General features: G+C 46.1%; 1 protein-coding gene across 2 annotated transcripts in view; it reads right to left on the reverse strand.

Annotated features, from left to right (window-relative positions):
* LOC126418773 (phosphatidylinositol transfer protein alpha isoform) overlaps window positions 1-25048 on the reverse strand; it is a 202751-nt gene that overhangs the window by 28099 nt on the left and 149604 nt on the right. The gene's annotated exons all lie outside the window — the stretch shown is intronic.

Below are 25048 nucleotides of genomic sequence, written 5' to 3' on the forward strand. Positions count from 1 at the left end.
AGGGGCTATTCCTCTTTTGCTTGTGAGCTTCCATTTTAATTAATAATATGTCAAGTCACAAAAAAATAAAGGGAAATCAGAGCAGCACCTGTGTTTCAACTGTGAAATATTAATAATTGTTATAGTAGTGGCTCCTTTCCTTCAAATGACCAATATAACAAACAGGATAGTTTCAAAAAAGGAGTTGGGGATTTACTGAGATAACTGCTGTTTTCACAGATGTGAATACCTGTATGTGAAGTTACGTTGCCACTGCTGCTAGATAATAGAGAAAAGAGAACTCAGCATGATGGTAATATTAGTCCAACATGAAGACTACAGGATAAAAATCACTGTGTGTCTAAGAATATTAATACAATCATTGAGCCAAACTGTACCTGACTTTTGGTCCACGAATTGTGCTAAATTGAAGTGAGGAGAACATATTCTTTGCTACAGCCAATACACTCCTTCACAGAAAAATGGCACACTGAATTAATGTGCAAAGAAATGATGAAAATATTCTCAATTTGGAAAAAGTAAAATATATTATTTACCATGTTGTGACCAGTTTGAACAAGCCAGCTTTCATCTTCACGCTAAAGGCACATGCTAAAAGCAGTTTCTGTTGGACTAACTATTGTTGATAATGCAATGGATACCACATACAGCACGTGTCTTTAGTCTGTTAGTCAACTTGCAGGTTGAAACTGGCTACAACATTGTGAAACTCTCATGTGACTGTGTTGCAAACAATACAAAAATAAAGAACATTGTGAATGAAAACACTGGTTTCTTTAGGGTGCTGATATAACCATGCCACAAAAATATGTCTATATTTGAAAATAATAATGTACTATTTACAGTCAGGAACATCTGACCCCCAAGTGTGTATCCTACATTACATGGTTTCATTGATAGATATTCCCAGTGTTGTGCCACTCCTGTCACAGGGGACACTCGTTTTGCATTCACTGGTTTTACAGAAAATTTGACAAAGCAGCTGTAGCACAAATGAGTGCATGATGTGACACAGTTGTTACAACACTGGAATCCCATTCTAGAGAAGCACATTTCAAATCCTCATTCTACCATCCAGATGTAGGTTTACAATTGCATCCAAAAGTGGTTTAGGCAAATGCCAAGATTCTGGGCTGTTGTTTCATCTCTGTTGATATTATTGTTAATGTAGCATCAACTGCTAACTACTCTCCACCGCCCATATTTCATAAGACAGTTATGGCTGCAATGAGTTTATTAATGTTGTTCTCTTAGACATAGTTTGAGCTCAGTATTCTTTGTTTGGTAACTGTCTATCTGATAACTGCAACTGTGGAAGAAAAATTGAACTTTCCGGGGCATGTTTTCCCATGTAGTCTGCATGCTGTCCTGGCACCATTACAAAACTTGTGGGCAACCCAGTAGAGTTGAGGCTATTGCTAAAGTTGTACCAACAAACAGGGCACCAACAACTTGCCACCACTTTGTAGATCAGAAATATGAGATGTTCTAGTACATCAGCACAGAACACACAAGCCTAAAAACAATCTGACATTTGCATCAAGGTTTTCATAATATTTAGTTTGATCCCTGTATTAACAAAGGGCACACCCAGGGTCTCTTTCAGTCAGAAAGGTGATGGTTTGTAATAATTTGAGGGAAGTCATGTAGTGGAATCAAAGTTATATCTTGGATACCCAGATGTTCAAGATGATCTACTGCTCTTAACCTACACTGTTCAAAACTATTAGGGGAATACATATATCAATGTCCACTGTGTTAAATCTATTTTGATACAGGCAGTACCTGTAGTCTCATTGCATAGCTTGAGATCTGCACTTCCATGTACAACAATTAAAATCATCTGTCGGCTGCAATGTGAATTCCAGTGTTAGGCGGCTCTTAAGAAAGTGAATATCTGTGTCCCAGCATTTTCCAGTAAAGTACACAGGTGGCAGTTATTCGTGGACATTGTATTGGTTGGTTGGTTGGTTGGTTTAAAAGAGGGAGGGAGGGAGGGACCAAACTGCTAGGTCATTGGTCCCTCGTTCCGATTAAAATAATTCCACAAGGGTGGGAGCAAAATAATCGAGACATACAAAACACAGGTAGAAGGAAGGAGAAAAACCACAAGAATGACAGAAGTGCAAGGAACACTAAAATGGACAAAATTGGACAAGAAAACCACAGAGAGACGCAAGAAACATGTAGCAGAAATCAAAACAAGAGAGCACATTACCATGGCTGGCTGGCCGTGAGAATAAAAGTGAGAAGCCAGCCACTCTGCTACACATTAAAACCTCCACCCTAAAAGCACTAGGGTGGAGGGCACAGAGGGACAAAGGACATGCACTAAAACTTAGATCAAATGATAAAACCCACCCTCACGAATAAAATGAAAACGAAAGCTGCTGCTGAGGCACTGTCGTCCAATATTGAAGGTAGGGTGCTGGGAAAGTTAAAAGTCTACCGCAGAGCGGCTAAAAGTGGGCAGTGCAACAAGAGGTTGATGACTGTCATTTGTCAGCCACAGTGACACTGAGGTGGGTCCTTGTGATGGAAGAGGTAACCATGCGTTAGCCACATATGGCCAATGTGGAGCCGGCAGAGGACAACTGATTCGCTGTGAGAGGACCGCATGGAAGACTTCCACACGTTTGTAGTCTCCTTAATGACACTCAGTTTGTTGTTTGTACTGTCATGCCATTAGGTCTCCCAAAGCCGAAAAACCATGCGGTGTATGACAGAACGTAGGTCAGTTTTGGAGATGCCCATCTCCAGAAGCAGTTCCACGTAGCCTGTTTGGGCAGCCCGCCATCTGCCATATGGCAAGGAGTGCTGTTCAATATGTCCTCCACGAACATACGGAAAGCATTTGAGACCATCAGCCATCAGTGTAAACCACTTCATGGTCCTGGTACATGTCAAGAATCGAGAGGAAGTGATAGCAGAGAGCCGCAGGGTTAACGGAGTCATTAGGGCCATGTGAAAGGTTGGTTGGTTGGTTGTTTGAGGTTAAAGGGACCAAACAGCAAGGTCATCAGTCCCTTGTTTCAAATAGACTCCATTCTGCTAACGGGACATCTCAGTATAGTCAGAAAAATAAAACGGAAAAATGGGAAATGTAAAAGGGCAGTCACGTTGTCATTAGTAAAAACAAATGAGGGAAGTTGGCAAGAGAACGGACCCAACACTATGCTGAAGCAGCATAGGCAAGACCACCTGTGACTTAAAAGGTACAACTGCTATAATGCAGAAAGTACGGATGGGAATAGAAAAACTAACCAAGCCTTAAAAAGAAGGGGTAAAAACAGAGTAAAAGGGAAAGAAAAGAGGATTCTGGTCAGGGAGGTGAATCGGGAATCTCTTAACACTGCCTACAGTGGGAGACACCCAAACACTCACCGCCCTGCCCCAACACCAGAGGGAGATTAAAAACTTTAAAACTGAGAATAAAAACCACTCTCCCGGAGGAAACCTAGAACCAGAGAGACCATCCGGGAATCGTCAGCCAACATCAAAGGTAAAGTGTGGGGGAGTCTGTACTTAGCACGCAGAGCCAAAAGAAGGGGGCATTCAACCAAAATGTGGGCCACTGACTGGAAGGCTCCACAACCACATAGCGGGGGTGGCTCATCACGCAAAAGGAAACCATGGGTCAGCCTGGTATGGCCAATGCGGAGACGACACAGTGTGGTCGAGTCCTTGCGGGAGAGGCTAAAGGAAGAACGCCATGGGCCTGGATTCACCTTAATGGCACGAAGTTTATTAGACAGTGGAGTAGCCTCCCAAGAATTGGCCCATGACTGTGCAAAGTGGGATTTGATGTGAAGCCGTAAATCCGCTGCAGGAGGGGTTACAGAAAACGGGGGGTAAGTAACTGCTCCCCCAGCCAAACGATCAGCGAGCTCATTACCCGGGATACCCACATGGCCCGGGACCCATAGGAAATCAATGGAACAAGCAGCACGGTGAAGATCAGCGAGATGGTCATGGATGGCAGAGACCAAGGGATGGCGCGAAAAACACCGGTCAATAGCAAGAAGGCCACTCAACGAGTCCGTACATAACAAAACGCGGTTGTGTTGGGATTGTTTAATAAAGGTAAGGGCCCGGGAAATTGCCATCAATTCCGCAGTAAACACCCCACATGAGGGTGGCAGTAGATGATTTTCCGTTCCAACAAAGGACGTGAAGGCATACCCAACATGATCAGCAGATTTGGAGCCATCAGTGTAAAAAACAACAGCATCCCGAAACTCCCATAAAATTTGGCGGAAAAAGGAACGGAACACCACCGGGGGGATGGAATCTTTCGGACCGCGGCGGAGATCCATCCGAATTCGAGGCCGAGGAACTAACCAAGGAGGGGTGGAGGGGAGGGAGCGAGGAAGACAGGACAAAGAAGGAAGCCGAAAATCACGGTTAAGAGACGCAAGGCGCAGCCCAACCGGTAAACCCGCCCGAGGGCGGGAGTCAGGCGGGCGACGTCCATGGTCTGGGAATAGGATAGAATAGGAAGGATGAGCGGGAGAAGAACGGATAGTAAGGGCATAAGACACCAGAAGCTGGGACCGCCGAACAGAAAGGGGGGGGATCCCAGCTTCAACCAGGAGACTATCAACAGGGCTAGTAGGGAATGCACCGGTGGCCAAACGGATACCATGATGGTGGACCGGATCCAGCACATGCAGCGTGGAAGGAGCAGCTGAACCATAAACTTGACAACCATAGTCCAAACGTGACAGAACTAGAGCACGATAAAGACGGAGGAGGAGGGAACGGTCCGCACCCCAAGAGGAGTGGGCAAGGAAGCGAAGGACATTGAGTTTACGGAAACATCCTACCTTCAGGAGTCTGATATGGGGCAGCCAAGTGAGCTTGTTGTCGAAAAGAAGACCTAGGAAACGAAACTGTGGAACCACAGGCAATCTTTGTGCAGCGAGATAGAGCTCTGGATCAGGGTGGACCATAGTACGGCGACAGAAGTGGACCACCCGCGATTTTAAAGGAGAGAATTGAAACCCGTGTGAGAGGGTCCATGCAGAGGCACGCCGTATAGCCACCTGGAGCTGCCGTTCTGCAGATGGCATCGAGGAGGAACTAACCCAAATGCAGAAATCATCCACATACAGGGCAGGGGCGACCAAGGGACCGACAGAGGCCACAAGTCCATCGATAGCAATGAGGAAAAGAAGGACACTCAAGACAGAACCCTGTGGGATGCCCGTCTCCTGTGTCCGTGGAGAACTAAAAGCAGTACCAACTCGAACTCTGAATGACCGATGGATCAGGAACTGGCGGATAAAAATCGGGAGTGGGCCCCGAAGACCCCACTGATGAAGGGTTAGTAAGATGTGATGGCGCCAGGCCGTGTCATAGGCCTTGCGAAGGTCAAAAAACACTGCAACCAAATGGCGGCGCTGGGAAAAAGCCTGCCGAACTGCGGATTCCAAGCGAAGCAAATGATCGATTGGAGATCGTCCCTCTCGAAAGCCACACTGGTAAGGGGACAATAGATCCCGAGATTCGAGGACCCAAGTGAGCCGACGGGCTACCAGCCGTTCAAGTAACTTACAACCAACATTGGTCAAACTAATTGGCCGATAGCTGTCAACAGATAGGGGGTTCTGACCAGGCTTAAGGACAGGAACCACAATGCTATCCCTCCACTGAGAAGGGAAGTCACCCTGGAGCCAGATACGGTTAAACACCCGAAGAAGATGGTGCCGTTGTGGAGCACTGAGATGTTGAAGCAGCTGGTTATGAATGGAATCTGGGCCAGGGGCCGTATCATGAGAAGAAGATAGAGCAGAAAGAAATTCCCATTCAGTGAAAGGTTCGTTGTAAGATTCTGACTCACAAGTGGTGAAACATAAGGTGACAGCTTCAGCCTGCTGTTTTTGATGAAGGAAAGCAGTTGGATAGGAGGCCGACGCTGATGCCACTGCAAAATGGGTCGCAAGATGTTCTGCGAGAACTAATGGGTCCGTACAAATGCCATCTGGGAGGTGAAGGCCTGGGAGGGTGGACTGTCGATGGCAACCTTGGAGAGAGCGAAGTGTAGCCCATACCCGTGACAGAGGGACAGTGGAACCAAGGGAAGAAACGAATCGTTCCCAACATATCCGTTTGCTCTGTTTGATTAAATAACGGGCTTTAGCGCGAAGGCGCTTAAAGGTAGAAAGGCTGGCTACAGATGGGTGCCTCTTAAAGTGTTGCAAAGCTCGACGGCGATCACGGATGGCAATGGCAATGGCCGTACTCCACCACGGGACTTGCCGACGACGAAATTGTCCAGATGAGCGCGGGACAGCAAGGTTAGCAGCGCGAACAATCGCGGCAGACACGTCACGTAGGACGTCATCAATACAACCCGACAAAGAGGGAGAAAACTCGACCTGTGCAGTATAGAGAGGCCAATCGGCGCGGTGGAAAGACCAACGAGGTAACCTGTCCATCGGGGAGCGGGAAGGGAGCGTGATAATCAACGGGAAATGGTCACTATCACAAAGGTCGTCGTGTGGCGACCAGTGTAATGAAGGGAGGAGAGAGGGAGAAGAAAGAGAAAGATCAATGGCAGAAAAGGTACCATGACCAGCACTGAAATGAGTAGGGGAGCCATCATTAAGAAGGCACAGGTCGTGGTCTGCAATAAATTGGTCTATAAGATGACCTCGTCTAGATGGAAAGGCACTGCCCCACAAAGGATGATGAGCATTAAAATCCCCAAGGAGGAGGAAGGGAGGAGGAAGTTGCTGAAGAAGGGTGGTTAAGGCAGCAGGTGTAAGAGTCCTGTCAGGAGGGAGATAAAGATTGCATACTGTGACTGCAGAGTCTAAGTGGACCCTAACAGCAACCGCTTCCAATGTAGTGTGGAGAGGAATCCACGTGCTAGCAATGTCTGTACGGACCAACGTACAAACGCCACCAGAAGCCCGCAAGGGTCCAACCCGATTTCGACAGAAAACACGGAACCCACGGAGGGTCGGTGAGTGAGCATCAGTAAAATGAGATTCCTGGAGAACCACACAAGCTGCTGAGTAGGACGAAAGAAGGGATTTCAATTCCGGAAGGTGACGATAGTAGCCATTACAATTCCATTGGAGAACCACAGAACGATGGTTTAAATGAGGGCTGAACATGCTAAATCCAGTCATACCGCCGGGTCCCCACCCGTCACCGACAAGGAGGGGGCGACATCCATAAACGACAGGTCAGAATCCGGTTGTGAAGCCGGGGAAGGGACCTCCGGTGACACCAGAGGCTCTTTGTCCCGGGACTTATGTTTCTTCTTCTTTTCAGGCTGAGATCGAGGAGGGCTGTGTGGCATAATGGAGCCAGCTGCAGCAAGATCAGGAACAGAAAGAGACCGGGCGACCGGGGGGCCGATAGACCGCGGCTCTCGCGGTCGCCGCGCTGCAGCAGACCTTTGACCTGGAAGGTGTCGGGAAGGGGCATCCCGGGAGAGGCGCCCTTGACCGGCAGACGCCGAGGGAGTGGGACACTTCTCCGGCTGGGGAGGGGGAGCAGCGCCCAGAGGAGAAGGTGTGGGAGCCGCAGGGGAGGGGGGAAGGAGAGGGGTCCGGGATGGGGGTAAGGAAGGGGGAGGAAGGGATGAAGATGTAACCAAGGCGTAACTAGATGTCATGGACACAGGGTGCAATCGTGCGTATTTCTTACGGGCCTCTGTGTAGCTTAAACGATCAAGAGACTTATACTCCTGTATCTTTTTTTCTTTCTTATAGACTGGGCAATCTGCTGAACGAGGAGAATGACTACCATGACAATTTACACATACAGGAGGGGGAACACAGGGACTCCCCTCATGGAGTGGACGTCCACAGTCACCACAGAGAGGGTCCTGGGTACAGCGAGAAGACATGTGGCCAAAACGCAAGCACTTAAAACACCGCATAGGAGGTGGGATGTACGGCTTCACATCACAGCGATAGACCATAATCTTAACTTTCTCAGGAAGGGTATCCCCTTCAAAGGCCAGGATAAAGGCACCAGTATCAATACGATTATCTTTAGGACCCTTCTGAACACGCCGAACAAAGTGAACACCCCGCTGTCCGAGATTGTCCCGAAGTTCCTCATCAGTTTGAAGGATGAGGTCTCTGTGAAAAATCACACCTTGTACCATATTTAGAGACTGGTGAGGGGTAATGGACACGGGAATTGTGCCAAGATGGGTACAGGCACGAAGGGCCGCAGATTGGGCAGCCGAAGCAGTTTTTATCAGTAACGAACCCGACCGCATCTTGCTCAGGGAGTCCACTTCGCCGAACTTGTCTTCAATGTGTTCCACAAAGAATAAAGGTTTGACACTGGTGAAAGTATCTCCATCAGTCCTGGTGCAAACTAGATAACGGGGGAAAGGTTTTGCCCCTAGACGACGCGCCTGACCCTCCTCCCAGGGGGTAGCCACGGAAGGGAAGGCCGAAGGGGCAAGAGAAGCAGCACTTGAGGAATCAGTACCACGCAGAGAGACGGCCGCAGAGCGGCCAGAGTTTTGGACCCGTATGCGTTTCATCTGCATAGCGTCCGCCCTGATACCACCCACTCCGATCAGGGGCTCTCCTCACGGGCGCCACCCAGCCACAGCAAGGGCCGTCTGGCACGGCGGCCATTGCCGGGAGTTCCGATGCTCCAGGAGGACGAGCAACCACTCCAAGGCATGCATGAGGAGGTCACAGCTCAGGTATCAGAAGTGTGATCCCTGTGTGTTCAGGGGGCTCAACCAAAAGGGTACATAGCGACCCCACCACACGGGCTGGCTACCGTGCTGGCTATGCACCCTAGCATCAGACAACGACGTAAAAGAAAAGGTGGAATGTACTATGAGGGCACACGTCGGAGACACTAGGTAAGGTGCTCTTCCCCAAATGGCTCACACTACGGAAGAGAAATTTTGGAATGGAGGTCAAACCCCAGAGGGGGACCAAGGAATGCCAAAAGGAGGAGATGATTACGCAACAAAGCCGGAGTGTAAAACCAACAGAACCAGGAGGATAGCGGGGGCCAACATAAGCAAGGACACCAATAGAGAGAGAGGAGAGGGCGAGGGGAAAGGGGTATGGAGGGGAAAGGAGGGGAAGGGAAAGGAAATGCAGCCCGGGAGAGAAAGAAGGCTGCAATGGCTCGGGGCCCCGTGCTCGCCACGCACGTATCCACGAAAGAGTTGTGGACCCCCTGGGGGCCATGTGAAAGGTCCAGAAGAATCTGCAGCCTAGGTGTCCACCACGGAGGTGTACATGAATGGACGTCGAGGAGAGGTGGTAACAGAAAGAACTCCAGTTCAGACAAAAGGGACCGGATGCAAACTGCAATCTTAAGCCCTGACCTGAGCCACTGAAGCAGGAGATGAACTGCCATGGTTGGGAAAAGGAGACTGTATTCAGATGCGCAGAAGAACTATGAACGTGTGCAACATAAGTGGCGAGCAGTTGTGCATGCCTAACCTTCAATGGAGGGACTCCGACCTCCAGCAGGACACTGGTCACCGGAATCGTTCTGAAAGGTCCCATCGCTAGGCAAATGCCACAGTGGTGCACTGGGTCGAGTAAATGCAACGCTGAGGGCGCAGCTGAACCGTAAACTAGACTCCCATGGTCAATGCGAGATTGAACAAGAGTTCTGTAGAGCAGCAGCAGTGTAGAGCGATCTGTACCCCAGTTGGTGCTGCTCAGGCAGCAGAGGGCATTGAGGTGCTGCCAGCACTGCCACTGAAGCTGACGAAGGTGAAGTAACCAAGTCAATTGGTATTCAAAAACCAGTCCTAAGAATCGATATTTCTCCAGTACAGTGAGTGGATCGTCATTAAGGTAAAATTCTGATTCTGGATGAATAGCACAACACCGACTGAAATGCATGGCACATGACTTCGCGGCTGAAAACTTTAAGCCATGGTCTAGAGCCTACGAACGCACCTTGTGAATGGCTCCCTGCAGGCGCTGCTCAGCAACATCAGTACTGGAGGAGCAGTACGAAATGCAGAAGTCATCTGCATACAGAGAAGGTGAGACCAATGGCCCTACAACTGCGGCTAGACCATTAATAGCCACTAAAAATAAGACACTCAGTATGGAGCCCTGCGGAACACCATTCTCCTGAATACAGGGGGAACTATGGAAGGCACCGACTTGGACAGGGAAAGTACAGAGTGACAGGAAGCTTTCAATGAAAATTGGGAGCGGGCCCCGGAGACCCCACTCATACAATGTGGCAAGCATATGACGTCACCAGGTCATGTCGTATGCTTTACGTAAGTAAAAAAGATGGCAAACAGATGTTGGCATCTGGAGAAGTCTGTTCAGATGGCACACTCGAGGGGGACAAGATTATCAGTGGTAGAGCGACCCTGATGGAAGATGCCCTGACATGGGGCCAGTAGGCCACGTTACTCCAGGACCCAACCCAACCACTGATGCACCATATGTTCCAGCAGCTTACACAGAAAGTTGGTGAGGCGGTGGGGGCCGGTAGCTATCAACATAAAGTGGGTTTTGACCAGGTTTGAGCTCCAGAATGATGGTGCTCTCCTACCACTGCAATGGAAAGACACCACCCCACCAGATCCGATTGAAGATGACGAGGAGATGTCGCTTGTAGTCAGATGAGAGATGTTTAATCAATTGTCTGTGGATTCGATCTGGCCCAGGAGCTGTGTCGGGGCAATATGCATGGGCACTGAGGAGCTCCCACTTTGGAAATGGGGTGTTATAGGCGTGGCGTGTAGCGAACAAGAGGACTTTCCTTTCCATCCGCCATTTGAGGGTGTGAAAGGCTAGGGGGGGTAGTTCTCTGACACAGAGGCTCGAGCATAGTGCTAAGCAGAATGCTCGGCAATCGCATTTGCGTCACTAGGTAACACATCATTAATGTTAATGCCCAAAAAGACATCTGATCTTCATCCAGACTTGGGAAGGTGATATATGGCACCCAATGGTCGGCATGTACCTCTCCCAACACTCCTGTTTCTGTCGGTTTATAAGCTGGCGAACGCGAACTCAGAGCCGCTTAATGGCTATTAAGTGGTCTAGGGAAGGGTGTCACTTATGTTGCTGTAGAGCTTGCTGACACTCTTTAATTGCCTCAGCGACTTCCGCTGGCCACCAAGGGACTGTCTTTCGCCGGAGGCACCCTAAAGAACAAAGGATCGCATTTTCTGCCACAGAAACTATCGCTGTAGTGACCTGCTCAACGAAAAAAATCGATGGCTTCATGTGGGGGAGATTCAGTGGTGGCAGCAGAAGAGAAGACTTCCCAGTCTGCCTTGTTTAAAGCCCGTCTGGGTAGGCATCCGTGGGCATGACGCCAGGAGTGACAGGAAAGTGGGGAAGTCGTCACTACCACACAGGTCATCATTTGCTCTCCAGTGGAAATATGGGAGAAGGCCAGGACTCAAACCAAGAGATCAATGGCTGAATATAGGCCATGTGCCATAACAGAACGTGTGGGAGCACCTGTAAACCTGTATTTAAGAGACAGAGGTCGAGTTGTGATGTGCAATAACTCCTAGTTTGGGTGGCGTCCTGCTTATAGGTGGAGGTAGGGAGGTCAAAAATTTACTAAAATCTCCGAGAAGTTGGAAAGGTTTAGGGAGTTGATCAATCAGTGTAGCCAATATGTTCAGGTCATCTGGAAGAAGATATACATTGCAGACAGTTATTTCCTGCATTGTTCTTATCCTGCCAGCCAAAGCTTCAAGAGGGGTTTGAAGGAGCACAAGCTCACTACATACTGAGTTCAGGACATAGATGCAAACTCCACCAGACACTTTGTTGTTGTTGCTACAGTTCCTGTGATATCCTTTATAACTGAGGAGGGTCATATTTTTTAACACTGAAGTTAGACCTTGATCACTTAGAGACTTCTGATGTTTAACCACCAGCAAGAGATGATTTACTATGCTTCATGGTGTGCCATCTGCCCTGACGGCATCCACTCCGATCAGGGGCCCTCCCCGCAGGCGCCAGCCAGTGGCAGCAAAGGCCACCTGACAGGATGGCAATTGCTGGGAGTCCCAATGCCCCAGTTAATGGGCATCTACTCCTTGGCATATGTGGGGACTTAATGGCACAGGCATCAGCAGAGCAATCTCTGGGTGGTCAGGGGGCTACAACCAACAGGGTACATGGTGGCCACACCACAATGGACTGGCTACCATGCTGGATATCTGGCGCAAACGAGCTAAGAAGTCCATTATCGTTGACAGCACAGAAAACGATACTGCACAGATGATGGAGGAAAACTCACCCAGGAGGGTGACCTCACCCTACAGCTGGAGAATGAGTGGAAGTGAAGATCCATATTGATGGAGGATGTGAAAGATCTCAGTACATGATGGACACTATGCACAATGTAAGACACTCTTCGGGAAAATTTTGAAAAATGGAGGTCAAACCCTACAGGGGACCATCACATCAAGGCTGAAACATATGAGACTCCTTTTTGTTGCCTCTTACGATGGGCAGGAATACCTCGGTCCTATTCTAACGCCCGGAACCGCATTGGGGGGGGGGGGGGGGGGGGGGGGGGGGGGAGCATTGTATTAAACCAAGTATATGCAATAAGACATCTTGACTCAGGATAAGTTGCACAAGGGCAGTCAGTTTGATCTAAAAAGAATGGACATTCTGTCATGTTACTGCAGATGCAAATGACACTCTGGGCGTCATCCGCAGGCTGTGAACATACTACATGGAGGCATGCCAATACACAAGATAAGCTGGACAAGGTTGCTGACGTATTACAACTACATGTAATGACTGATGTCTGGCTATCTCTGCATCATACGGATACTGTCAGCACTGCAAAATGACCTCAGGTGGGCCATAGGAGCCGCTGTGTCCAATAAGACTGTAAAGAACAGGTTACAAGAAAGGACCTTACAACAGAGGTATCTTGTTCAAGCAGAGGCATCCTGTTTAAGTACTCTGCTGGACATGACATCATCTTGCAGCTTGTCTTCAGACCTGCCATTCTCACACTAAGTGACAGCTACTTCATTGGTGAAATACGTTATTCACAGATGAGTGAAGATACCTTCAATGCAAGGTGATAGCTGTGTTCATGTGCAGAGGTACGTGGTGAGCAGTACCTGCCAAATGTTGTCCAGCAAATAGAGTTGTCTATGTTTCTGTTACATTGTGGGGATCCTGTGCTGATAGCCATGTGGATCTCCTTGTCCACAATCACATTACTGTCAGGCACTACAGCAAACAGGTCCTGTTGAAACATGTGGCAGCTGCTGCATTTGGTAGTGGCCATGTAGCGAGTGTCAGCAGGGATGTCTTGCAAAGCCTGGACATTGAGGTAATGGAATGGCCAGAGCTGAGTCCCGACCTAAATCCCATCTTGTATGTGTGGGGCCTGCTTGACAGATGTGTTTGTGGACGTCCTGTTCCACCACAGACTCTCAAAGCATACGCATGGGCTCTCTGAAGGCTGGGAACTTACACTACAGGGTTAACTCGACAGACTTGTACAGAGCTCACAGATGGCATACACATTACAGAAGCTCTCAAAAGTCCAGAGAAAAGCATCCACGATGATGGGATGTTTTTGATACTTGTCAGTCATTTCAATTCTTTGCATATAAGTGACTGAGGATGTAATGTTGTTTTGTAGTACACTTAATTTGTGAAAGATAAAGATACAAACTGGTAACTTACCCAGTCCTCAATTACTGCTTAGTGGATTTAGGGCAGACACTCACAGTCATATTTGTTATGGCATAAAGTCAAGCACCGGCACACCAGTCGGGAACATGAGAGCAGAGAGGGCTGTGAAGAACCCGTCAGCCAATTGCACCCTGACCGAACCCTCCCCAGGATGACAAAGCGACAGCAGCAGCCTCTATGCAAAGAGAACATAGGCACTTCACGCGACTGGCCGTGGCCCAGATCTACAGAAGCTTCAGGGTTAGTGGCCTGAACAGATGAGTCACCTATATTACATCACTTGGCCGAAATACTAAATGTCTTTTTCCAAAGCTGTTTCACAGAGGAAGACAGCACTGTAGTTCCTTCTCTAGATTGTCGCACAGATGACAAAATGGTAGATATCGAAATAGATGACAGAGGGATAGAGAAACAATTAAAATCGCTCAAAAGAGAAAGGCCGCTGGACCAGATGGGATACCAGTTCGATTTTACACAGAGTACGCGAAGGAACTTGGCCCCCTTCTTGCAATGGTGTACCGTAGGTCTCTAGAAGAGCGTAGCATTCCAAAGGATTGGAAAACGGCACAGGTCATCCCCGTTTTCAAGAAGGGACGTCGAACAGATGTGCGGAACTATAGACCTGTACCTCTAACGTCTATCAGTTGCAGAATTTTGGAACACGTAATATGTTCGAGTATAATGACTTTTCTGGAGACTAGAAATCTACACTGTAGGAGTCAGCATGGGTTTCGAAAAAGACGGTCGTGTGAAACCCAGCTCGCACTATTCATCCATGAGACTGAGAGGGCCATACACACGGGTTCACAGGTAGATGCCGTGTTTCTTGACTTCCGCAAGGCGTTCGATACAGTTCCTCACAGTCGTTTAATGAACAAAATAAGAGCATATGGACTACGAGACCAATTGTGTGATTGGATTGAAGAGTTCCTAGATAACAGAATGCAGCTTGTCATTCTCAATGGAGAGAAGTCTTCCGAAGCAAGAGTGATTTCAGGTGTGCTGCAGGGGAGTGTCATAGGACCGTTGCTATTCCCAATATACATAAATGACCTTGTGGATGACATCGGAAGTTCACTGAGGCTTTTTGCAGATGATGCTGTGGTGTATCGAGAGGTTGTAACAATGGAAAATTGTACTGAAATGCAGGAGGATCTGCAGCGAATTGACGCATGGTGCAGGGAATGGCAATTGAATCTCAATGTAGACAAGTGTAATGTGCTGCGAAAACATAGAAAGATAGATCCCTTATCATTTAGCTACAAAATAGCAGGTCAGCAACTGGAAGCAGTTAATTCCATAAATTATCGTGGAGTACGCATTAGGAGTGATTTAAAACGGAATGATCATATAAAGTTGATCGTCGGTAAAGCAGATGCCAGACTGAGATTCATTGGAAGAATCCTAAGGAAATGCAATCCGGAAACAAAGGAAGTAGGTTACAGTACTCTTGTTCGCCCACTGCTTGAATACTGCTCATCAGTGTGGGATCCGTACCAGATAGGCTTGATAGAAGGAGAGAGAGAATATCCAACGGAGAGCAGCGCACTTCGTTACGGGTTCATTAAGTAATTGCGAAAGCGTTACGGAGATGATAGATAAACTCCAGTGGAAGACTCTGCAGGAGAGACGCTCAGTAGCTCGGTACGGGCTTTTGTGAAAGTTCCGAGAACATACCTGCACCGAGGAGTCAAGCAGTATATTGCTCCCTCCTACGTATATCTCGCAAAGAGACTATGAGGATAAAATCAGAGAGATTAGAGCCCACACAGAAGCACACAGACAATCCTTCTTTCCACGAACAATACGAGACTGGAATAGAAGGGAGAACCGATAGAGGTACTCAGGGTACCCTCCGCCACACATCGTCACGTGGCTTGCGGAGTATGGATGTAGATATAGATATATTACTTCACTTGTATCAGGAACTGTATATACTGAAGAGATTTCTTATCTGCTTATCACCCTTTGCTTCCGGCACTTCTGTGTTATTGACGAAGTTAAGTATTGTCATTGTTCATTTAGTAATAAAACTCATTAATATGATTTATCTGAATGTTGTCTAATGATCTGAGAAGGCAGGCTTCCTAGACTACACGTTTGACGTCAAGGCAGGATTCAACAGTATTTCCCTAATTCTTTTGAGCAATTTATATAAATGAGTTAGGTGGCAATCTGAACAGATCTTTTTGCAAATGGTACTATGATTTACTGAGGAGTAAGATCACCAGATGACCAAAATGCATTATAAAAATTCGGAAGACAATACTGCATGTTGCAAGAAGTGGCAGCTCATGTTTAACAATGAAAGATGTGATGTCCACTACATGAGTGCTGTACTATAAAGTTTCATATTTTAGTTAGATGATAACACAAATTTAATGTGTGCCATTTCAGCTAAATGCTTACCAGTTAGAACTACGAACAACATAAACCCACTGGAACCACCACATAGAAAATTCTGTGGGAAAGAGAAACACAAAGTGTTTCTGTCCATCCGTCTGTCTTCTGGAGTACTGGTGTGCAGTATGGAATTCTTACCCTATAGGATTCACAGTGGACATCGCAAATGTTTAAAGAGGGCAACTCACTTTTCATTACTGTGCGGTACAGTAGTGTGTGTCACAAATACGATAAGGGAGTTGGGTGGCCATCATTACAACAAAAGCGTTTTTCATTGTGGTGAAATCTTTTCATGCAATTACAACAAAAGCATTTCTCCTCTGAATGCCAAAATAATATACTGACTCCCACCCACCTTACAAAGAACGAAATGATCACTGTGATAAAATAAGAGGAATCAGAGCGGCCACAGAGAAATTTTTCCTGCAGAGAAATAGTCTAAAAGTCCTAAGGGGCAAAGTTCCACAGGGTTAACTTCGAGATTAGAAAGAGCTCTATACCCACACTCTGCCCCTTCCCGTCAGCTGAATTAGGTGAGATGTCTATAAACGGGCGACAAAACCGACAGAGGCAAATCGGGCCGGGCGCTAAATCAATAGGCCGTGCAGCGGCAAGTTGAGGCTCGGGTTCACGTACTCCGGGGATGCCACGCACCCTATTTCCTTATAAGGCCACAAATCGATGGCCCGAGTCGCGCCGTGCCGCCCCAGAATTCGTCCAGCGCCTTGACGCCGCCGCCGTCACACCTGGCCGGCACGCTGGCGCTCAGCTGCAGAGGGGCAAGGCGCCGGCACAGGTCGGGGCTCATCCCAGGCTGTCCCCGCCCCCTGGCCGTGGCTGACGTCAGCGATAGCAGATCCGCGCTGCGCCGCGCCGCGTGAAGTGCCCTCTGACGTCATCCCGCGCGTGCTGATGGCGGTATCCCACACCGCCCCCCACATACAACGCGCTCACTTCGGCCGCTCTTCAAATTATTTCGTACACCGCAGCGAACAGCACAGTGTGTTTAAGAAACAATGATTTGACTTCAAAATTCCAAATTGACTGATAAAAAACCTACTACAAATATGAGAAATTACTAAACACAAAATCTTACAAGTTTTTGCTACGCTATTACAAATGCTCTAAGTGTCCATCAGCAACAGCACGAACAAAATCTAGATGATAGCTAAATTCGTCATAAACTTCACACAATAACCTGCTTTTACAGAAGTTATGGGGGTTGTTATTCTGTTCTTGCTTTCTTATATGTCACAAGGTAGACAAGAGATGAACACACGTTCATTAGCATATCTCTGTACGGGGAAAAAAAAAAAATCGCATGATGTCGTATCTGGCGATCTTTGAGGCCAAGAATGCAAGGCTGTGTCTCGGGATCCCGCGCGTTGAGCTAGCTTCAAACGCTGCAGAGCTGGCTTTTTCCACAACTTCAGGAGGCTTCATTTTTTTAAAAGGATGGAGCTCCACTACACTGTCAGTTGCTCAATGACACACTGGCTCAACGCTGGATAGGGCCCACGGGACCCCAAAACACTGCCCTGAGTTCTTGGCCTCCGAGATCACAAGATATGACTTCTCGCTTCACTATCTCCGACAAATCTCACCCAACCTTTCCCCATACACTTTTGAAATCCCCTTCCCGCAGTTCCCGTATGGCTATCGCAACATGGACGACCTTAAGGAGGACAACTCGCTTTCTTCTTTCTGGCGGATACCATTCTTATTTCTGCTGTCTAATTTTCTCCATCCTCTCTGACCGTAACAAACTAGACATTTCGTTTAGGCTGCGTCTACCCCTTCCTATTTATTCTTATATAACCAACAATTCAGTGCTAACGCATAATATCCATCCTATAAAATGCCACTGTTATACTGTTATTTTGCTCCGGGAGAACATTTTGAATTTGTTAAATCTCTTCAGACTCCTCTTTTTTAACACCGAAAACCTCCTACCCTCTGCAAATACGAGTGCACACAACAATTTTCTTAGAGATAATTAGACTATTGATTGAAATGGGAAGGCCACTGTCAATCCGAATGACATTTTCTTGACATAAGAGCGCCTCATTGTAGAACTAAAATCACTACTGAAACCGATGTATCGACAATCACAGCAGCTACCCTCTTCATGGCTCTGAAGAGAACCGCTGTCTGTTTTAATAGTGATTTTAGTTTCAGATTAACGCGCTCTAATACCAACAGGATTTTGCACAAATAAGGTTCTTGTTGGGCTGTACATCTGTACTTCAAAGTAGACTTAAGCCTCTTGGTTTCAACGTCGAGATTATAGATGTCATCTAAATATAAAATTCAATAACCTACACGTACACTGACGGAAAAAATCGCAACACCATAAAATAATGTAGAGTAATGAGATTCGGGGGGTACATTTGTCTAGACTTTTTTATTATTATCTAATCGCATGGCTAGGGCGCCCCGTCGGGCAGACCGTTCGCCGGGTGCCGGTCTTTCAATTTGACGCCACTTCGGCGACCTGCAGTCGATGAGGGTGAAAGGATGATGATGACAGCGCAACACCCAGTCCCTGGGCGGAGAAAATTCCCCGACCCAGCCGAGAATCTAACCCGGGCCCAGAGGACTGAATCCATCGCGCTGACCATTCAGCTACCGGGGGCAGACTGTAGATAACATTTAAATGATTAACATTGTAAGATCACAGGTTAATGTGAATACGAGGTAAGTCATTGCAACTGTGAAATGCTGGTACATTAATAACCGGTGTAACCACCAGAATGTTGAATGCAAGCATGCACACATGCATGCATTGTGCTGTACACGTGCCGTACGTCAGTTTGGGTCGTGGAGTTCCATGCGTGTTGCACGTGGTCGATCAGTAGAGGGACGGCTAATGCTGGTTGCGGATGACCATCGAGTTGTCCGATGTTGTATCATATGTGCTCGGCTGGACACAGCTCTGGTGATCAAGCAGGCCAAGGCAACATGTCTACACTCTGTAGAGCATGTTGGGTTACAACAGTTTTATGTAGGTGAGCGTTATCCTATTGGAAAACACCCCTTGGAATGTTCATGAATGGCAGCACAACACGTAGCATCATCCGACTGACGTACTAATTTGCAGTCATGGTACTTGGGATAACCACGAGAGTACTCTTGCTCTCACACGAAATCGCACAGCAAAACGTACCTCCAGGTGTAGGTTCAGTCTAGCCCGAAGGTTGCAGGCTCTCAACTGGCCGCCTCCTATCAACACACGGCCATCACTGGCACCGAGGCAAGACCAGCTTTTATTAGAAAACTTAACAGACCTCCGCCCTGCCCTCCGATGAGCTCTCGCTCCACCCCCACTGAAGTCGCAAATGGCGAAGGTTTGGGATCGGTGGAACACATGTTACAGGGCGTCTGGCTCGGACCTGTCCTTGAAGTTAGCTATTTTTAACAGTTCATTGTGCCACTGTGGTGCGAACTTCTGCTCAATTTGGTGCTGCGTATGCAGCACGATGCGCCAGAGCCATACGCCGAACACGATGTCTTCCCTCTCGGTAGTGCGACGTGGTTGTTCAGAGCCCGGTCTTATTGCGACCGTATATTCCTGTGAGCACTGCTGCCAGTAATCATGTCTAGTGGCTACATTCTGTCAAGTCTTTCTGCAATAACGCAGAAGGAACACCTAGCTTCTAGTAGCCCCATTACACAATCTCGTTCAAACTCAGCGAGGTGTTGATAAAGGTGTCTTTGTCGCATTAAAGGCATTCCTGGCTAACCAGCTCCCCATATCCAACCTCAAAGGTAACTAATGCTCACGAGCGTTACAGCATGTGTTAAGGCAAACCTGATTTGCATCCCTATATTAGCACTACTAGCGCCACCCTTATGCGACTGACGAAAAATTTCAACACACATCTTTCAGACGCAGAAACACTTCGAACTGTCGATTATGTCGCACAACTCCCTTGCTTGCACTTTTTTTCCGTCAGTCTATAAATGTGATTGCCGTGTGGTCTTTAAGTATTCATGAATTCCAACGACACCCTCCTTAGACAAAATCGTCATCAGCTAACTATCTGATAATGCTGCTGACACTATGAGCGAGTATGATACTGGAATATTTCATGTCTCCGGATACAATTACCACATCGCCGGCAAAACGAAGAGTACAGAAGCAATGTACAGAGTGAAAACTGATTTGTTACAGATTACGACCTACAGTATGGGTTCTTTTTGTACTTGAGTTAAAGTATGGTTAAACCGTCACATAGTGAGGAGGAACAAGCGCTGTAACATTGTGGAGGTACAGAGGCGAGCGAGTGTGATAATGTCTGGTTTGTGGAGGAACTCATGTGCGATCATCAGCGCCCATACACAGTCCAATTTTTACACAGTCCAATTTTTACACAGTCCAATTTTTACACAGTCCAATTTTTACACAGTCCAATTTTTACACAGTCCAATTTTTACACAGTCCAATTTTTACACAGTCCAATTTTTACACAGTCCAATTTTTACACAGTCCAATTTTTACACAGTCCAATTTTTACACAGTCCAATTTTTACACAGTCCAATTTTTACACAGTCCAATTTTTACACAGTCCATCTAGCCACTGTCGCGAAGGATGACGATGATGAAATGATGATGACACCTCAAATACCCAGTCCTAGGACAGAAAATCCCCAACCCGGCTGAGAATCGAACCCGAGACGCTGTGATCCAGAGGCAGCAGCGAGTGACTGTCGGGGCTTACCCCAGTTCACTAGTAGCAGCGTCACGCCACCATACGATGGATTGCACCATAAGTTAACAGTAAAATTAAAATAACTTTTCCAAACTTAGTGTATGCCTCAGTATATTAATGTTATTTACTAAAAACCAAATTTGGACTGAAAACGTGCCTATAGTGTATGCCTCAGTATATTAATGTTATTTACTAAAAACCAAATTTGGACTGAAAACGTGCCTATTCATGGTAGATAAAGTATCATTTGTATTTCTAATAGAAAGTTGTAATTACAGCATTCAATTGCATTGATGCAATAACACAGTTGTCCCATGTTTCAAGGCTGTATTGTACATAACAATGACTACACGCAATCTTGAAGAGGCAATTCAGAGGTCGTGTACTCCTGTCGGTTCTGTTATAAACCTTCTAACCGGCAAAGTTAAATGCAATCTAACTAAAACTTTCAGTAACTACAGCAAACTTAATTTATATACAAATTAAGAAGACTATTAAATTGTTAAACGACAGAACTACTAATACGTGTCTGAGAAAGGGGTCAATTAGACACTGCTAACTTCGCCTGTGGCGGTTGATAGATGTTCTGTTTGGCGGTCCCCTGGGCCCCTATATAAATATAGCCAGAGAGGTAATGGGAAGAAATACTTCGCACCGAGATACCAATCTGTTAGCGACAATTTAACGTCCACGTGCGTTGTGCCTCTGATGATGTCAAGGGCTGAGCGGACTTTAATGCAATCAAAATTTTTGGCATTTTTTCACTGGTTTTTATAGACTTGAATGCGTTTTCGGTACAAGCTGGTAGTGAGCTCGCGAGGACTGATCGCCGAGTTCACGGAAGTAACTGTTGTATGCCGCCCGCAATGTTGACAAAACCGCGTGGCAAGCGGCGGGATTATTTTTCACTTTTAATGTGAGCAGTTAACTTTTGGTGATTAAAAGTCGCGGCGATAGAGCATTTTACAAGTAACTTCCTTAGCAGTCGCCTCTGCACTGTTAATAGTGCTGTTTCCGTAAGGGATATTATTATATATTGTGCGTGCGAACTTTCAAAAGATACTTATAAGTGGAACTCAAAATTTATTTATAGTCATAGTCCCTTGTCCAGCTGATTAAAGTGTACGTAGGAACATTTTCTTTCGTGAATACAAAGGGTAATGTGGAATTGCAGACTGGAAATTATGATCGGTATGTTCTACATCGCTTTTTTGACTGACCGCAAAACTAGTTTTCAGGCTCTTGTAAGCGGCGAAGGACAGTGTAGAAAACACACAACCAGTTTGAAAGTCTTTTCGTACCGACATAACGAAAAATACAGACCTTTTGGATTATTTACCCGCACTACACTAGAGGTCAGCAACGTACGGCCACCAAGCTTCATAATTTATTTCAGAGAAATGTTGAATTTCACGTCGTTTTAGCATAACCAAAGAGACTCTCCGCGAAGCTAAACCTGTGTAAATGAATACGAAAACGCCAGTGGTTAAAGTTGATTATAACTGTTACAGAAGCCAGGCGCTTAGAAGCTAAGTATGAATAAGATTTCGCGGAAACTGGCGCTATCCGGCAAATTACTGCGTAGATCTTACCCTTGTGTTGTCTCCTTCAGTCTCGTTACAGTACTCCATCATCTAGCTAAGTAGTAAACAGTATGTCCAAGAAGGAATGGTCAGTATTCAGGAACGATCATTCGAAGCAGAAAGTCTAGTGGACATGGGCTCTAAAATCCATAACTTAAGACCTAAGAGCACCTCATCTTTGATACTGCGAAACAAATCTGGACTGCAGGAGTGCGTCAACATAAGTCAGCAAATATCGACAGGATGGTCCTCTTTAGTGCTCGTAGTGATTGTTTCCCGGACGTTATGTCATATCATATATCCAACATAGATGAAGTGGCAAAGATTAACTTTCATGGGAACTTACAAGAAACACGCTAAGTGTTAAGTACTTGTAAAAGATAATATCGAAGGCTGCACTTTTACGTAACTGTCGCAAGATTAAGTGTGTAACTGAAGATGGTGTACACACAAACCGCCGAGCAGTAGTCTGATAATCCGAAGAACAGGTACTAAAAACCAAAGAAGTGCACATGTACATAATACACTGTACCGCGCCTGGTAGATGTTACTTCATACCAACATTTTCTGGACTATTCTACTCGTTCAATGAGCAAGAACGAAATGTGTAACTATATGCCTCTACACGCGTCTAATATTTCATTCTAAGCTCTTAGTCCCTGTCCGATATCTATATTGATGGTAGCAGCAGAATGTATTCCTCGAAAACATCACTAAGTTTATCCAACAGGGTTTCGAGAGAACGATGCTTTTCTTACGATTTACATTTCAGTTCCTCGAACATTTCTGTCACACCTTATTAATCCCCCTTTACACCGCAGCTATCACCAGCGAAGAGGAGAGGATGCGCATTCGCGCGAACAATGCGCGAGGATTCGATAGTTCGTACCATCCACAATTGTAAGTGCGGATAGGCATTCGCATTGGAGCGAACGCGAGATAACTGAGCGGCTGACACGTAGTTTCCATGTCTACGAAGCTAAAATTCCGTATTTGTGGTTTTCGTATTTATATTTGCGAATTACTACAATACGCAGTGATGCACCGCGTTAAAGATATCTCCACATGCGTCATTTTTAGTACTGTTTGTCCTGTTGAAGAACCTCACAGGTGAGGTACTGGCAAAGTAAAGTTATGAGGACTAGCCGTAAGTTGTGCCTGAATAGTTCATTCGATAAAGCACTTACCCGTGAATGGCAAACGTCCCGTGTTCGAGACCCGGTCCGAAACAGTTTTAATCTGTTAATAAGTTTTAATCACATTTGTGCTGCATTTACTGATATTGCATCATGTTCAAAAACACCACAACCCACTACGGCAGCGTGACTTGCGTACATCTCTTTCTGTAAGCAAATTTCAACATCTATATATTTTGTTCTACACTTAGCATCACAGCCAAGATATATAGACTTTCTTTGCTACAATGGGCTTAGGTAACACCACATCGGAAAACTATTTCCAGAATTTGAGAGCAATAAGTAATCTGATGCAGAACAAGAGCACATTTTCTCTCCAAACCATTATACTTCGTTTTTTCTTTCTTTGCAATAACAACGTCTTCTGCACATTATATTATGGATTGCGTTTATTACTCTTAATTTATCTCTTTTGCAATTAAACTCTAAAAGTAGCGTACTTAATATGTTTCTCTTTCACTAAACTTTTATATATGTTTTACTTTAAGCTAATTTCTAGTGATGTTACTAGCAGAACGAAACAGATGTTGAATTTTAACTTAGTATTTATTCAATACCTTTAAACTGTTATGTTGGAAATTTGTTCTGCTCAAACAACATTCAGGATTTGACACTGCGACCTGCGTGTCCTAAGGGCTGCCTATCCCTAGCTTAATGAACTGCAGGTACGATACCTTTGAAAATGACACAGCTGATTCCCTTCTCCATCTTTTGCGCAACAGGCGCTGGTGCTCCCTCTCTAATGATCTACTCGTCGATAAGACAAAATCTAATCATCTTTTGTAGAGCGTAAATGTTTTCCCGTCCCACTCACTCATCACGAATAGTTCGCCAGAATAAGCCCTGAGCTGCAACAGTCAGGTGAACCAGACTGTGTCCCATTTTCGCTTAAACGTCGTTACGCGCGATGTATTAGAACTCGTTCTGCAACTGCCGCCGTTTAAATTTTAAGCGGGTACCAATTTCCTTGACGTGCCACCTTTCTTAATATGTATACCATTTAAGTTTGTTGAGCATTTCATGACATTTATCTGTTACATTGACTGCGTACGGATCCATGACTGACCAGCTTGAAGAGAATAGTGTAAACGGCCTCCTATGTCATTTAAATTCAATTGTCGAGGACTCTTCCAATCATTTTCAAAACGGTCTCTGCCTCCTCCATCTTTAAGTTTAGATGTCTCGGCGTTTTACCTTAAATAGCTGCAGAAGAAAAATGTTAAATATTTCATGCTTGCGACATTTTCAAGCACAAAATTGTATGATTTGCTGGTAAATGTCAGTCAACGAATCCAAAGTCGCTGATTTTTTTCAGCTACTTATCGCTCCTTTCACCTCTGGTAATAAATATCTGTACACACAAAAATGTTCAGAAGCACCGTCGATCGGAGTTTACTTGAAACTGTATGTAGATCAGTTCAAGCATAAGAAGAAAGCAGCGATTAGCAGTCTAATAACACTTTATTACATTTCTCAACCCAAC

The sequence above is a fragment of the Schistocerca serialis genome, chromosome 9 (assembly GCF_023864345.2).
Source record: "Schistocerca serialis cubense isolate TAMUIC-IGC-003099 chromosome 9, iqSchSeri2.2, whole genome shotgun sequence".
NCBI classification, from domain to species: domain Eukaryota; kingdom Metazoa; phylum Arthropoda; class Insecta; order Orthoptera; family Acrididae; genus Schistocerca; species Schistocerca serialis.